Source organism: Homarus americanus, unplaced genomic scaffold (genome assembly GCF_018991925.1).
Source record: "Homarus americanus isolate GMGI-L3 unplaced genomic scaffold, GMGI_Hamer_2.0 scaffold6922, whole genome shotgun sequence".
Classification (NCBI taxonomy): Eukaryota; Metazoa; Arthropoda; class Malacostraca; order Decapoda; family Nephropidae; genus Homarus; species Homarus americanus.
In genome coordinates, this window is record NW_024734765.1 from 18,657 (window position 1) to 36,080 (window position 17,424).

The following is a 17,424-nucleotide window of genomic DNA, read 5'->3' on the forward strand; positions in this document are numbered from 1 at the left end:
GGTGTCTCCGCTGTTAACAATTGTTTCCATTCTTTTCGAGTTGAAATTGTCATTTTATATCAATTGTGGTGAGCTGATCAACAATCCTTTCACTGGTTTCTTTGTTGGTTGGGGGGGGTACAAGTGCCCTCCATGTTTTGGTTGTTTTATCTTGAGTGTTACATTGTTTTCATTGACCAGCATAATTATACGCATATGATTATTTTATCAGCTTTTGTAGTTATGCTTCTTGTGGTGAAACACATCGTTAACATGACCAACTTCTTGCTATTAATCAGCCATGCGAGTTTTCTATTGTCAACGAAAGAAAAAAATAGCTTATTTAGGAAAGTTTTGGAGGGAGAATGAAGTATGAACGTTTGGGTGGAGGCGGAGACTTACCCAGAGCGAAGCCGTTCTTGGTCCACTGAACGTTGCCTTGTTGGTTGTCCACCACACAGCGCAGCAGCACCTCCTCTCCCACCTTCACCTGCACGCTCCTGGGAGTTACGCGGAACACCTGCTCCTTCACACCTGCAATAAAACATCTGTTTATTGAGAGTAACGAAAGAAGCAATGGTAATTACGAGGAATTTAAGGTAACTTTGTCTCTACTGTCCTTGTCCTACTCTTTACCCTTACGCTTTATTTACAATTTTCCTCACCCTATCCTTTCCTTCTCTCTCTCAGTCTTTTTACACATTTCATCCCATATATTTTACTTATGTACATTTTCCTCCTCTCTATATATTACCCATCCTTTCCTAAGATGTCAGACGGGTACATTTATCACCCATTTATTTCTTCCTTTCCAATCTCCCTTCTTTATCGCCCTCTCATCTCTCCCTCCCTTTCTAACAAATCCGGCCATGCTACCAAAAATATTTCCGCTCAGTTTAATAGCATAGACCCAAGGTTCACTGCAGTACATCACACTACTCTTGAATTACGTCTTCATGTAAACTGTCTCACACTTCTAAGGTCACGTTCTCGCCTCTCGTAACTCTCGCTCAGGAGTCTGTCACTTGTCAACCTCCAAGAACTGGCACCAATGCTTCTTTTTCATCCTCACTGTAGTTACTTTTGGCATGTTTGCAAAAAGCGATTTTCTCCAACTTCCCAAATTTTATATATACTCTTTGCCACTTTCTAACTTAATTTTGTAAGAAATGTGACGACTCTTGCTATTCTCACCTTAAATTTTTCCTCACACACACACTACTTCTATTTGGACTCGAACACAGGGCTGCCAGGATGCGACATATAGTAGCTAAGTACTCGGTTGAAGAAGGTTAAAAGACATATTTTACCTGTGAAACCTTCCATTGTTGCCATACCACAGCTCGAGTTTTATGGAAATCATTTAAGCTTATCCGGTCTTTACTGGGGTCCAGGGTAAAAAAAAAAATATGCATTTTTCACCAATATAAATATAATCAAAACAATATTCTGTCAGGACTCGTTGCTTTGGGAGCCTGGATATAGGCGAAAAGGCTGATCTATATCTCTTTAATTTCATTTTGTTGCCTTACATCAACGTTGCTACTTAAACCATTAATAAACACCCACATACAACAACATTCCGCCAGTAAGTCACTTGTTCTTGTGTCAATATTTCAATAACAGTTTTCTTATTTCACAAGATGGACTTCATAGACTCGAGTTACAGGGGAAACACTCTCATAAAGTGTACACTCACATCTCTGTTTCCGACACCCATTCTGCCGTCAAACACTTTCATTGTTTACTAAAGCTCAGTTGTGTGACTGTCAACGTAACATTTTTCATTCTCTACTTTGTATCTTTATCCATCGCTTAACAAACCAATTTATCCATAATTTCAACGCTATCCCGACATATTTTCCTGTACAGTATAGTGATGTACCGCACTCGCTTCACTCCACATACGAGGTGAGAACGCCTGTTGTACCCTCAAAAGCTTCTCCCTCTCATTTAATCCCCTCCGGTGTCTTCGCTAATTTTTCATGACTTGTGTGTGTGTTCGTTATACTGTAACCTGGCCCCCCCCCCGAAAAACTTTTCCTGTATTTTCTCATTCTGACTCCCTCAGGTCTTAGTGTCTACATTCTAATTCTGTTTAAATTTTAATATAGACAGCAGAATATTTCATCTAGACGCCCTTCTTCGATATTATTTCTGATATTCTTCCACCTCTTTCTCCTGCTATCCAATGAGCATTTTTTCTCCTCAAAACCCGTAAAAAATAATTGCATAATGTTCCACCTCGGGGTTGCTTTTATGTACTCGTATGTTCTCCATCCAGAAAAAAAAAATAGTTGGTATCATTTTCATATTGTATGAATTAAAGGGAATATTACGATTTGCTTGTACACCGACTGTCTTTTAAAGGGCATAGTACAAGTAATAATTAGGAGGGTTGAAACACGTTACTCTAGACGTAGCAGCTGTCTAGAGTTTCTTTTGCTTGGCTGTTTTATTTCCAGTTTAAAACCAAACACAAAAAACAGGAAAGAAAAGCATAAAATTATTTCAACAATGAGTCACACCTTTTTCTAAACGAATTTCTTTTCGTTTTTATTTTAAACATCTTGGTATACTGTACGAGGTGAAGCGGAGAAGCTTTGCCCCCAGCTATGTATCCTGAAGCTTACCTTTGATGTGTGTTGAGTTTTAGCAGTATTAAGAATTGAAGCTTAATGTATATGTTTGATCTTAGTTATGTTATGAAGCTTACTTGTTATTTATTAAATCTTAGTTATGCTATGTATAAGCTCAGTTATGTAGGCCTAATGTGTTGAAGCTTAGCTATGTTATTTGTTGGAGCTTAATTATATAACGTGTTAAGGTTCAGCTATAATGTAGATTGAAGCTTTGTTGTGGTATGTAGTAAAGCTTAGATTTCTTCTGGGTTCAATATTAGGTATGTCGTGTTGAAGCTTAATTGTGTTTTTCTTGAAGCTTTCTATGTTTTGCGTTGAAGGTTAGTTACATTATGCGTTGGAGCTAAGCTGTTTGGTGCTGAAGCTTAACCAATGGGTTAAGCTTAGGTAAAAATCTCTATTATGTAATGAACTTTATCTCTGTTATTTATTGGAGGTGATCTAACTCACCTTTAAGCTTAGGTATGGTAAGCATTATACTGCGTCATCTGTTGAAACTCAGCTTTTTTATGTCGATAATAACCCGTGTAATGTTGTGAGGCTTAGCTCTGTCATGTGCTAAAGGTTATCATAGTTATGTGGTAAATATAATGTGTTGAAGCTTAGTCATGTTATACGTAAAAGCTTAATTATCTTCTGTTGATGCTTAGGTCTGGCATGTGTTTAAGCTTAGTTATATAGATAAACTTCATGATTTTATAATACAAGAAGACAAAACTTACTAATTTTTATCTAATAAATCTTAACTCGATAGAAAATTTAATTAGTGTATCATATTCTGGAAAAAATTATGTCGGCAACAGTTCAGGATCATGAATATATTAAACCCTAACTATCTGGTGGTGTTCCTGGTGATCTATGCTAATTTAAATGATCAATGTTTATACACAAAAGAAACATCAGTATTTTGCAGGGAGTTTCAGCAGCTTGTTTCCTCTACCTCACTCCCCTACGGTAATTATACAAACGGTGCATTTTACTACTAATTTCATTGTAGGGTTGGCAGATGGTCGGAACAACCCTCTTATTTAAAACTCGTGTTCATTTAGTTTTCTGTGTGTTAGTAATGTCGCTTTTTGTCCTGGGTTATAGAGAGAGAACTTGGCTGATATAAATAACTGTTCAGGACGCGTAGCCACTTATAATACACACACACGATTACGATAAGTGTGATTAATTACAATTATTTGAACAAGTAGTTGATTGTAATTAATTAGGATTATCCCATATCTACTACAGAGCCACGTTTTACCTAAAGGAGTGAATAGGGAAGGAAAATTAAATTAAATGTAAGATCTAGTATATAATGTTTGGTTCCTAGTGAGGTGGTGGTATAACTATGGAAGCCACCAGAGGTAGTATAGCGCAACAGGAACTCTTATGAACGTCTTAGGTTTACCGTTGATAGTTACGAAGGGAAACAAAAATGGTCATTACTCCTAAAATAATGAGGAAGAATACTTACTACTCAAAAATAAAGAAGAAAATACTTATCCTGAAATTTGAAGCACCTGGAGATGGAATGGGAGGGAGGGGAGGTGTGGTGTGCAAAATTACTTGTCATGAAATACGAAGTCAAAATAAGTATCAAACTTTCCCAAGAGTCTGTCACGACACATCACACCAACGATTACGTCTCTCACTCAGACAGAGGACAATATTATTATAAGACAATTTTTTGCCATTGTAATATGATGCACATGACAAAAAATATCCACTAATGCAGCTGTATTTTCAGAGGCTGTGTGGGAAAGGATGATCGAGTATAATGCTGTTAGTTATTATATTAAAAAATTAAAGACTTATAAATAATGCTCTTGTACCGTCCCTGAGTTGTGTGTGTGATAGGATGTCCTGTAGCGCCAACAATCATTTCAGCGGCAATAGTTTTCATATTGTATAAAAAAAAATAGAGAATATTAGGATTTAATTTTGGTGTGGACATTCTCTAACATACAACGAGGTTGACAACATCCATTTGCATGTCTATAACTTTTTACTGTGATAATGGAGGACCCTAATTTGTTTAGAATATAATGCTCCAACGTGTACACCTCATTACAGGGTTACATCGTCTAGAATGATGTTTATATTTACCATTTCTCTGCCAACTAACAGTATGAGTTGTGACGTAATTTCTCTCGACCCTACAATATATAACACCAGTCGTCCTTCCCCCTGTCGTATTCTTCAAGTACCATTGTCTTCACGTAGATAATTCAGAAACATATGTGATCATGTTATGCTTTGTTAATGTTTAAGTTGATTATTTTGTTTTTATTACCATTTTTATTACCAACCATACAGCTGTTTATTACCAGCCATACAGCTGTTTGTTACCAGCCATACAGCTGTTTATTACCAGCCATACAGCTGTTTATTACCAGCCATACAGCTGTTTATTACCAGCCATACAGCTGTTTATTACCAGCCATACAGCTGTTTATTACCAGCCATACAGCTGTTTATTACCAGCCATACATCTGTTTATTACCAGCCATACAGCTGTTTATTACCAGCCATACAGCTGTTTATTACCAGCCATACAGCTGTTTATACCAGCCATACAGCTGTTTATTACCAGCCATACAGCTGTTTATTACCAGCCATACAGCTGTTTATTACCAGCCATACAGCTGTTTATTACCAGCCATACAGCTGTTTATTACCAGCCATACAGCTGTTTATTACCAGTCATACAGCTGTTTATTACCAGCCATACAGCTGTTTATTACGTATATATGGTTGCTAAAGTTGATCTGTTATCTTTTACCATCACTCGCAGTCACTTGTGTTATTTCCAGTGAATTTCCGCTGATGGTTAGTAACTGTGTATGACAGATTGGCTGGAGCTACGAATGTTCGTGACTTTCACTCGAGTAACTCGGCCTTTCAAGGTAATTGAACGTAATACTTTTACACAGCACACGGCCGCTGCTTCTCTCTCTCAGTGAAGTAAACATTTCGTCTAGGTTCACCTGGGACAGACTCGAAACTGCGTAAATTGGAATCAAATAGAATTAAATATTATGCATTTAACGTTGACTAAATGATTCTTTAATTTGTTTCACTTATGATAAATGTTTTCCTTATTTTGGTAAAAGTTTTAACCAGTAGTGACAGCCACGAAAGGTTATCACATAAGGTACTGTATGAGGTGGTCTCCCAAGGTACATGACCATTATTTATTTAGTGTCACCTACCTGCCTTGAAGACCACATGTGGCGATAAAAACACAATTGAGCTGTTATAATAAAAATACAGTCATGTTCGTATCTAAATGTGAATTATTATTTCTGTTTAATTAATTTTCGGGAAATAGAGTTACAACAACTTTTATTTTCGAGCATAGAAGTTCATCAGTTCCTCAGAGCAAACTTTGATTTATAAATCCAAGTCTTGTGAAAGTCAAGTTTTATTATAAGATCATCTGGTGAAGTGAGTTACATTAAAGTAACTCACATAATACAGATGTTACTCTCTGTCATCTGGTGAAGTGAGTTACATTAAAGTAACTCACAATACAGTTATTACTCTGCCAACCTCGACGAAGCGATCGAGCCAAGGACTCCTAGATCCGTCTTGGCTACTGCTGATGGCTGAATTACTGTACTTAACCTCAAGGCACTTGGTCTATTACTATAATTCATATCTTCTCCTTCATCTACGGATCAGTAATCCCGCGTTTGTGGAGGCGGCTCTTCCGTGTCTTAATTCTACACTAAATCTTCCTCTCTTAAGATTTCCAATTTCCTCATGTCTTTACCAAGAGAATATCTCCAATTTATTCTATGTTCTCTCTACTTATCGTTCTCTATTGATCTTTTCATTGCTCTCCTCAATGTCCTTCCCTCACTCCTCATTACACGTCCCAGCCATTCTGTATCTTGAATCTCTTGATTTTTCTGTAATATTCCTCACTCTCGACATAGGCAGTAGGCAGCTACCAAACAGGGAGGTACTACCTCCTGGTAGGATATTGGAAGCATAATGTGTTGTCTAATGGTAGACCCTGCTGCCATATGGCATCACAAAAATTGTGACCAAGTTCCAGGTTGCTGTTCTGACTTTCTGCCTCAATTACACACAATTGCAGGGTCTCAATTGTTTCTCTTACTTTGACAACACAATTTACATAATGTACTGTATATCGTTTCTCATTCTTGATTTATTTTTTTCGTTTTTGTATTTATTTATGGTTATTATTATTATTTTTATTATTTTATTTTTATTTTTAGTATTTTGTTATTATTTTTGAATTATTGTAATAAAAATAATAATAGTAGTTATTATTATTATTATTATTATTATTACTATTATTATTTTTATTATTATTATTATCATTATCATTATCATTATTATTATTATTATTATGATTGTCTTCGCCCCTAGGCCCTGATGTGCCCGGGTGGGATAATCCCCGTAAAAAAAAAATAATAAAAAATCGATATCATTATATCTGATTGTTTGGTCACCCTTCCAGTGTCTAAGTCTTGTCGTGGGTACTATTGTCTTCATCTCCCGGGGCAGAGTTTCTTATTATATATAATAACTTCCTCCATCGTATTTTCAGCCATTGCCTGGTCTCCAATTCACAACCTCCTCCTCTCCTTCACTCAGAGTTGAGCTCAAATGTCTGAACTTTGTTGCTTGTTTTAATTTATTACTTCCTCCTGTCTAGGAATCTTAAATTATCTGTTTCCTTTTCACTGCTCAGTGTCACTTCTCATATTCTTGTTTTAAATTATAGTTCTTCTCTTTCAACTGTTCACGTTAAGTGATCACTCTATAGATCTTCACTATTCGCCTTATTCAACAGGTCATCAATAAATGCGACTTAGCGCCATATGGTATAAAATGTATCTGGTAATATTAAGTTAATTAACGTAATTTTGCCGTCAAAACTTTCTGGTCTCAATCCGTTCTTAATGAGAATGAAACTTTCCGTAAAAAATTCCCAGGTATAAGATTTTTACTCTAAGACTTAAAATCTAAGAATATTGTTTTTATCTGTTGCATCTCTAGAGTCTTTCGTCCATTTGTTGCTAAACGGCATTACAAAAGAACAAGAGTCCCTTCTCAGTATGGTAAGAGGTTTACTGCACTAGAATACTTCCCCTCAAATTGTTGGGCGTTCTGAGATCCTTAGTTTCAACAAGTGGATTCTTCCTCTTTTTACTTTCTTCGTCCCAGAGGAAGTCGATAGTTGAGGAGTTAACTTAGAAGCAGTTCGTGGAGGAGTTTTCCCTCCCAACAAGAATGAATATTTTCCAAACAGAAACAAAAATTGTACAAAACCTACGTAACAAAAAATTAATAAAGTTTTTTATTCATGGTCAAGAGATTCGTGACTTTTTATAATTAAAAAAGTTTTTATTGGAACACAAATGTCTGAGGAGTAACCCACATGTAGAGAGAATCAGAAATAATAGTTTGTTTCTCCTGCATAGACAACCGCTGGAGGTCCAGAGGTGATATTTGAACACAATGTTTTTTTCTTTTACGTTAAAGTTTCCATATTGCATAAACGTTTCTTTCTTTCAAAATAGGATGAAATTCCCATCGCTTCAGGACGCCTCGTTTTGTACTTTTATGTCGTCATGAATCTTTGAGGTTACAGTAAAAAAATTTAAATATTCCCATAAAATAGTGGAATTATCCGCCTCGTCTCTTAGATGATTGTTTGAAAGTGAATCCATCATAAAGATATATTAAGTGATTTTTGTTAACATTTCTTTAACTGGGAAAATCCTCAAAGAAATTTCCATTGGTTTGGAATTTTGCTGGAGATAGTTATTTTTAAGTCCTTATTAAGACTATTAATTTAAAGAGTTGTCTCTCACACAGATATTGGGCCAAAAGTTGAACAAATAGTGTAGGCATTACAGTGTGTCTCATAAGAAAAGTCTACAAATTCGTTAAAGTTTTCCATAAGAGGGAACTGAAAGGAGGAACTTACCTTTGAAGGCGGTGACCAGCACTTTCAGTCAAAAAGTTCGAAGATTTTAAACCTGTTGAATGTGAATCTGAAGAAACTACGTTCTTCATGAATTTCTTAAGGAAAAAAAAGAGCACATTACAGGGATGTGATATTACACGTATGTAAATTATGTTTTGTATGTTGACAGATTGTTGATCTATAAGGACAACACCCAAAGTTCCTCATTTTGTGTTACCAGTGTCTAAGGTGGGTTCAACGGGAAGCGAAATGTTTTGCATTGATTAGAACAAACAGAAACATATTTTGCTATTTCCTCCATTTCATCATTAATTCCAAATTATGAAGAAAAGATTAGAAGTTTTTTTTATACTCGGGGATAAACTAAAGGAAATAAACATGACTGCATCACCTACATTAAACTATATTAATATAAAGTTTGGCTAAAAGGAATCAGAACACATTTTTCCATAACTGTATAATTCGTCTGTGGAAAGAAATTGGGTGAAGGGAAGACTTAGAAGGAGTTGGAGGGATGGGGTAAAAGACGTGCTAGAAGCGAGAGTGAAGGACATCCACGAGGGAGTGGAGACGGCGAGGAAGAGAATTTTATGCCGAGTGATGGAGGAAGGTAGATTTTTGTCAGTGAGAATGAGAGAGGAAGGAGCAATGAAAGAAAAATGGAAGACGAGAGGGTGGATAAGGAGGACAAAAAGAAGAGAAAAGAGGGAAGTGAAATGAAGACAAAAGAGGAACAGAGATGATGATAAAGAGATGATGGGAATAATAGAAAAGAAGAATGATTGAACTCTTAGAAGAAGGAACGATGTGGAAACAGTTGAAAATCAAGTGTCCTTTATATTTTTCTCTTCAGTGTGTTTGATAAAATATTCTCTATACCTCTACGAAATAATTGATACACACTAAAACACACTCATAGAAGCAAAATCAAACACACACATACACACACACACAGGCATTTTTCTCGATAAGATAAACAATGCATCGGAAAAACAGTCAAAGTGACTTCAGAATATATAGTTATGCCTCTCCAGTGGGTACATGTAATATATTTGTGGAGGCGGAGGAGCCACTTCGCTACCAGCACCAGCTCTACCCAAGGTCACGCTGCTACGAATATTATTACAGGAATATTGTATAATGATATTGCTCCTTGGGAACACACTTGGGACTCAGGTTTAGGAGGCAGGCACTGGAGATGTGAGATGATTTTGCCAGCAGTCATGTTGAGGCAGTTGTGCGCGTGTTGGACAAGTGCATCAGCCCCCAGAGGGAATTACAGCATAGTGTGTGTGAGTTAAGCTTCACATACTGGCTACTGTACGGGTAAACGTTCTCTTTAAGAATATTAAATTTTTCCATTCGATCTTTGAGACAAATTATATTCCGGAAACATTTGTGAATTTTGTTACACTGCCGTTTCTTGTGTCTATTGGTGTTTATCTTTTGTCCGAAACAAGCGTCGACAAACGAGCTGTCATTATTGTACACAGTGATAGTCTCTGTAATTCAGGAACGTCCAACACATACACACCATTAGTTCTCCCGGCTCAGGGTTTTACTCCCCATCACTGAAAACTTTTTCCACAAATCACTCCAATGACACATATTTAGTGGCCTATTGAAGCTTACTACTGTTCCTCTCACACTACACGGTGGACACAACACCGTTGATGGTGACCAAGCAAAGACATCCCTGTTGGTGGCCACAGAGAGACACCCCTGATTGTGGCCACAATGGGACACCCTGCTAGTCACCACACAGACGCACCATTGCTGGTGGCCACACAGGGACACTGCTGGTGTGGCCACACAGTCACCCATGCTGGTGGCCACACAAGGACACCCTGCTGGTGGCCACACCGACGCATCCATGCTGGTAGCCACACAGACGCACCCATGCTGGTGGCCACACAGAGACATCCCTGCTGTTGGCTGCACAGACACACCCCTACTGGTGGCCACACAGACACCCCTGGTGGTGGCCACACAAGGACACCCCCCGCTGGTGGCCACAGAGACACCTCTACTGATGGCCACACAGAGAAACCCCTGCTGATGGCCACACAAGGACACCCCTGATGGTGGCCACACAGGGACTCTCCTGATGGCCACACAGACACCCCTGCTGGTTGCCACACAGGAACACCCCTGCTGGTGGCCACACAGCGACACCCCTGATGGTGGCCACACAGGGACTCCCCTGATGGCCACACAGACACCCCTGCTGGTTGCCACACAGGAACACCCCTGCTGGTGGCCACACAGCGACACCCCTTATGGTGGCCACACAGGGACTCCCCTGATGGCCACACAGACACCCTTGCTGGTGGCCACACAGGGACACCCCTGCTTGTGACCACACAGGGACACCCCCTACTCGTGGCCAAACAGGAACACCCCTTCTCGTGTGCCACACACACACACCCCTGCTGGTTGCCACACAGGAACACCCCTGCTGGTGGCCACACAGGAACACCCCTTCTCGTGTGTCACACAAACACCCCTGCTGGTGGCCACACAGGAACACCCCTGCTCGTGGCCACACAGGAACACCCCTGCTGGTGGCCACACAGGAACACCCCTGCTGGTGGCCACACAGGAACACCCCTTCTCGTGTGCCACACAAACACCCCTGCTCGTGGCCACACAGGGACACCCCTACTCGTGGCCACACAGGGACGGCCCCTTCTGGTGGGGATCGCTAAAGGGTAATTATCTTCTTGTTTTTATTCCCACGGTCGCGCCTTCCTTGTTACCGGCGGTTTAATTGGTCACAATTTGTAAATGTATCAGTGAACATCAAAAATACAAAACGATGAAAAGAAATTGTCGTAAATAAGCGAGAAGCGAACAAATACACGAGGAATTTTCCATGGAAACCTGAGCCTGTAATGACGGCCGGTGTTGCACCACACAACACAACATGAATTCTGCATATACCTGTTACCTTCAGTAATATCTCTCTTAACGAGAATATTCCCAAAATACAACACGTTTGCTGCAGACCCAATGATCAGGACGGGTTTTGTCGCCGCATGTCGTCCTCAATGTAGGAGTGTGAGTCTTCCTTTACTACCAACCCGAGGTATTTTCTCCCACGATTTGCAGGAACTTTTCTCGTGATCAATACGACAACTTTTGCCGTGCATGGCATCGCGTGTTTTGGATTACATGTCAAGTTGTTCTTTATATGATTGTACGTAACTTTCGTGTTGGTCGGAGCAGACTTTGTTGTTAGAAAATTTCACATTAATTAACACTTTAGTGTGACAGTACTACAGTCAGTGTAGCATAGATACGTTTTTAAAGACGATTTAAAGGCCGTCCAGGTATTACAAACTATTTCATTGAGACTACTTTATTACACACTGAAGCAGAGTTATATACCAGAAAACAATTGATGTTGTGTTTATTAGTAAGGCAAAGAGTTGTGGAGAAAATATTTACAGTTGAGTCTTAAGCCTTTTTTATCCAAGTCTAATCGTTTGCAAAATAATTAATGCTCCTCCTAAATTTTTCTTAGGAGTCATATTCGGCGAATAAATAAATGGTTGTTTTTTAGTATTTATTTTAATGCATAAACTAAATGGAAGGTTTTAATAAATGCCAACAGCGTGGCCAATTTCTCTTGTAAATTAACAATTATCTCAGAAAAGGTTCACCGGCAACAATTTCAACTCGTTGAGGAACATTTGAGTATCTTTCAGTTCAAATCTTCAATCTTGATGTGTCGTTTCACTTCGAGCCGTATATTATATTGTTATTGTGGCACCGAACCTAACCTAACATAACCATACCTGTAATTTCCTAATTGCGAAAAAAAAATGTTCCTTTACAGAAGGTCACCGTCACTGTAACGTACGGGACTCCATTCCTGTGGGTACCTGTGAATAGATCAGCAGAGCTTCGTAACTCTGGCAATTGTTTTCCCGATTCTTGGAAATTTCACTGTAATAGTCACGGGGAACAAACAACTGGTATCTAAACATTTTGAATTAGATCTCTTTATGAAATCTGTCTTGAACACTGAATTTTATTCGTGCGAATGCACTGAATCACAAATAATTTGAAAATATAACTAAATAATTATTGTATGAAGACGATTCCCCTGCCAAGCTGCCACTTCATTGCCCTTTTTTAGGATTCTCGAGAGGTAAAGTTATTTCGATGGATAGTAATTTTTTGTATAATTCTTCCCCCCCTCCCCCCCAAAAAAAAATCGTCAATTTCTTACGGAGTGACGCTTTATCCATTGTTCTTTATTTGGTTAACTCGTTCACTGTGTCTTTATCAGTGAATTAATCACAATATTCTTCAAGAACTTTGTAAAAACTACGCGTTCTTTTGTGTTTTGGTTACAGGACAGGAAACAGCTAGTGAGCATTAACGGCACTAATCCGACTGAAGCAGCGTCACTAGTGGAGTACCCCAAGGCTCAATACTTGGACCATTATTATTTATTATATACATAAACGACATAGATATCGGCGTAGACAGCAACATAAGTAAATTTGCTGATGACACTAAAATAGGGCGTATAATTCAATCTGACGAGGACTCCGCAAAACTACAGGAAAATCTAAACAAATTTTTCGAATGGTCTGAAAAATGGCAGATGAAATTCTATGTGGACAAATGTAAAGTACTTAGTCTAGGAGATGTAAACAGAGAATCCAGATACCAGACAAACAACGATGTTATAGAGAAATCCTAGTGCGAGAAAGATTTAGGAGTAATGATAAGTAGGAATCTTAAGCCAAGTAAACAATGTGTACTTGCTCGAAACAAGGCTAATAAAGTTCATGGGTTCATACAAAGGAGCGTTAGTTACAAGACTAGCGAGGTCATCCTAAAACTATATCTTGCGCTTGTGAGACCTCACTTGGATTATGCAGTTCAATTCTGGTCACCGTATTACAGAATGGATATAGAATCCTTGGAAAGAATTTAGAGGAGAATGATAAGACTAATCCCGGGCATTAGGAACCTTGAGTACAGAGACAGGCTAAAGCTTATTAATTTGCACCTCCTTGAGAGTCGTAGAGTGAGGGGCGATATAATAGAGGTGTAGAAATGGAAGTCAGGGCTAAACAAAGGGGATATAACAAAGGTACTCAAACTATCCAACCAGGAGCGAACCCGTTACAATGGTTTTAAATTAGGCAAATTTAGATTTAGGCGCGAAATAGGTAAACATTGGTTTGGAAATAGAGTAGTGGAAGAGTGGAACAAGTTACCAAACATCAACATTAATTCGAATACGCTGGATAGCTTCAAACATAGACTAGCTGGATATATGAGCAATTGGGGTTGGGTGTAAATGGCATTGTCCAGTATGGGCCAATAGGCAGCTGCAGTTTCCTCCATTCTTTTGACTTCACCCTCGTCTCTCTTCCCCTCAGACGCTTATCCTTTACAACACGCATGGGCATTGGGCAACCCGCGGCCCGGACCATGTGTTTGTGCGGTCCGTGGAGTGATTGAGAAACTCTATTTAATGTGGCCCGCAGTTCAGTTAGATGCAGCCAGTTTATGGTGAGTAAAGCAATATTTATTAAAAGAATAATACTCACATACAATTCGTTACTGTTTCATCAACTAAGAGTAAGTAACTACGAAAATTTAACAGTGAAATAAGTATAAATAGTCTACAATATAAACATTCTAATTTTTATGAGTTTACGGGCCAAGTTCAACTCCGTCTGTTTGATGGATCAGCTGCTGTATGGCAATGGGTCACTTGGGAATTTATAAAGGTCCCGGGCGGTGGTCACACAGGGTTTAGCTAATTAAGTACTGTACTTTCAGTATAACACATAAACACCAAAATTTCACCTCGGAAATCCATAGTTGGCGAGTAATTTGCATTGATATAATGTAAATAAAATATTCCGATCGTCATTACGACCACTAATTACCCCGCAATTGAATCGTAGACCATAGATTCGTAATCATCATGCTGAGGAGTACAGTCAGCAAAAACGTTATGCACCCCGAGGTCTGATGGTCTCTACAACGATCCATGTTAATTTGGTAAGGTTGGTATTTCTGGTTGTGTGATTTTTGTATAACCAGTATGATGTATTTTTTATATCACATATAGTTAATACAGAGAATTAACAGAGAGAGATATGCCTATAGGTTGCTTCATTGTAGTTACTCGTATTCCAAGTTAACATTGGCATTTTTCTGGTGGGTGTGTCTCATAAGTAAGAAAAATTCTGTAATTGTAGGAAAAATCAACGTATTCACAGACTGTTTCGCTCATCTTCTCTTATATGCCAAAAAAAATTACATAAAAAATTATTATGCTAGATTTGTTTGATAAATGGGTAAAAGATTATGAATGTAAACTGAAAATATCGTAAGGTAGACGTGAGGATAAACTGACTTACTGTCCATGATTATACAATATTAACATTACTTTTGGGTTAGGTAGGATATAAATTTTGGTTGGTTGGCCCACAGAAAAATACCTAAATCGTAATGCGGCCCATAACTGAGGAAAGGTTGCCCTGCCTGCTTTACAGAATCCATGTTTATATTAATACAAATCACTACTCTCTGAGACACAGTGTAGCAGCCCTTATGCTCGCCCTGCCTCATGCCCTGTGTGATGTTTGGTTATTGCAGTCATCGTATGATACAAGTTCATCATCTCAGGACAAAAGTTAATTAAGCAACTATTATGAAAAGTTTTCCTATTCAAGACAAATATTCATTATCTCAAAGTAAAAAGTCATTACTTCATGACAAAATACAATAAAATTTTGAGGAATGTTCCTCTCAGAACTAAAGTTCATCATTTTATGAAAAAAAGTTCATTGTAACACGACAAAATTAATTATTTCCCGATGAAAGTTCTACTCACGACAAAAGTTCATTATCGTAGGGAAAAAGTTCATAAAAACTGGTGCACTGTTACTGTCCTAAAGGTTTAGCATTGGTGCACTGTCCTAAAGGTTTAGCATTGGTGCACTGTCCTAAAGACTTAACATTGGTGCACTGTCCTAAAGGCTTAACATTGGTGCACTGTCCTAAAGGCTTAGCATTGGTGCACTGTCCTAAAGGTTTAACATTGGTGCACTGTCCTAAAGGTTTACATTGGTGCACTGTCCTAAAGGCTTAACATTGGTGCACTGTCCTAAAGGTTTAACATTGGTGCACTGTCCTAAAGGTTTAACATTGGTGCACTGTCCTAAAGGTTTAACATTGGTGCACTGTCCTAAAGGCTTAACATTGGTGCACTGTCCTAAAGGCTTAACATTGGTGCACTGTCCTAAAGGTTTAACATTGGTGCACTGTCCTAAAGGCTTAACATTGGTGCACTGTCCTAAAACTTAACATTGGTGCACTGTCCTAAGGTTTAACATTGGTGCACTGTCCTAAGGTTTAACATTGGTGCACCCTCCCACTGTCCTAAAGACTTAACATTGGTGCACTGTCCTCCTAAAAAAACATTGGTGCACTGTCCTAAAGACTTAACATTGGTGCACTGTCCTCCTAAAGGTTTAACATTGGTACTGTCTAAAGAAAAGGTTTAACACACTGTCCTTGGCTTAACATTGGGTGCACTGTCCTAAAGGCTTAACATTGGTGCACTGTCCTCCTAAAGGTTAACATTGGTGCACTGTCCTTAACATTGGTGCACTGCTTAACATTGGTGCATTGGTGCACTGTCCTAAAGGTTTAACATTGGTGCACTGTCCTAAAGGCTTAACATTGGTGCACTGTCCTAAAGGTTTAACATTGGTGCACTGTCCTAAAGGCTTAACATTGGTGCACTGTCCTAAAGGCTTAACATTGGTGCACTGTCCTAAAGGCTTAACATTGGTGCACTCTCCTAAAGGTTTAACATTGGTGCACTGTCCTACAGCATTAACACTAATGCACTGTCTTGTGACCCGCCTATCATCACGACCCCCGTGAGAGCAGGCAACTAGTATTTCTTATTGCACTCCTTTTCTTGCTGACGATATGAAATAAAAAAGTATTCCAGTGGATTAGTTTCTCGTACAAATGTTGCACACTAATGGATTATACTTAGTTACTGTAAATGTCTTCTAATGGCTCCCCCAGATTTACTTGAAAGTTTTGAGGTTGTTCCTTAAATTTTGTGAGCTTGGAAAGCAGAAGGATGAGACACCTTCTGTGATGTATTCAGTGGCACATGCAATTTAATTTGACACGTTCCATACTATCGAGTTACTCTGAATTTTTTTAATACTCTCCAAGTCTCCATGGAAGGAGTCGAGCAGGACTTCCCGTTAAATCGAGGTGGTGAAGTTTTAGCTCTGGTAGAACGAAGGTCTTCATTTAAAGTCTCACATCCGAATTAGCTTACAGCATAAAACTACACCAAGAGTTGCCTGAATGACGCGCGGGGCCAGAGTCACCCAGCAGAGGCAGGTGGGTGATTTTAATGATAGATGTGGGGAAGGATATATTGCGCTTGTATGATTTTTTGTAATACATAACACTTGACTCAGGTAAACACTAGGTCGAGGATTAACGCGCCTGCTATACTGTATACGGTTGATGACTATTGGATCAAAATATTGATCTCTTATATACAACATTTTCTGATGTGTGGACGCTAGTTTCATCTGTCACACAGGTGGAGAAGGTACTGTAAAGCTGTGGGTGGGGAGGTCAGAGGGACTGTGGCACTCACGAAGGATTGCTGAAAGCTGAGGATGATGCCACGACCTTAGATTTCTAAACACGTTTCCAGACATCGCGGAATTTTGTATTATCTTTATTATTCCAGAAAAGTGGTTTGTTATCTCCAACTGGGAACAACTGCCTTTATACATCTGTTCCAACAACTGCAATAATAAT

General features: G+C 38.8%; 1 long non-coding RNA gene across 1 annotated transcript in view; it reads right to left on the reverse strand.

Moving 5' to 3' along the window:
* Positions 1-397: 397 nt before the first annotated feature.
* LOC121870488 overlaps positions 398-17,424 on the reverse strand; it is a 34,900-nt gene continuing 17,873 nt past the window's right edge. Inside the window, exon 3 of the long non-coding RNA XR_006089715.1 lies at positions 398-513. This is a non-coding gene — a long non-coding RNA (uncharacterized LOC121870488). The remainder of the gene's footprint in view (positions 514-17,424) is intronic.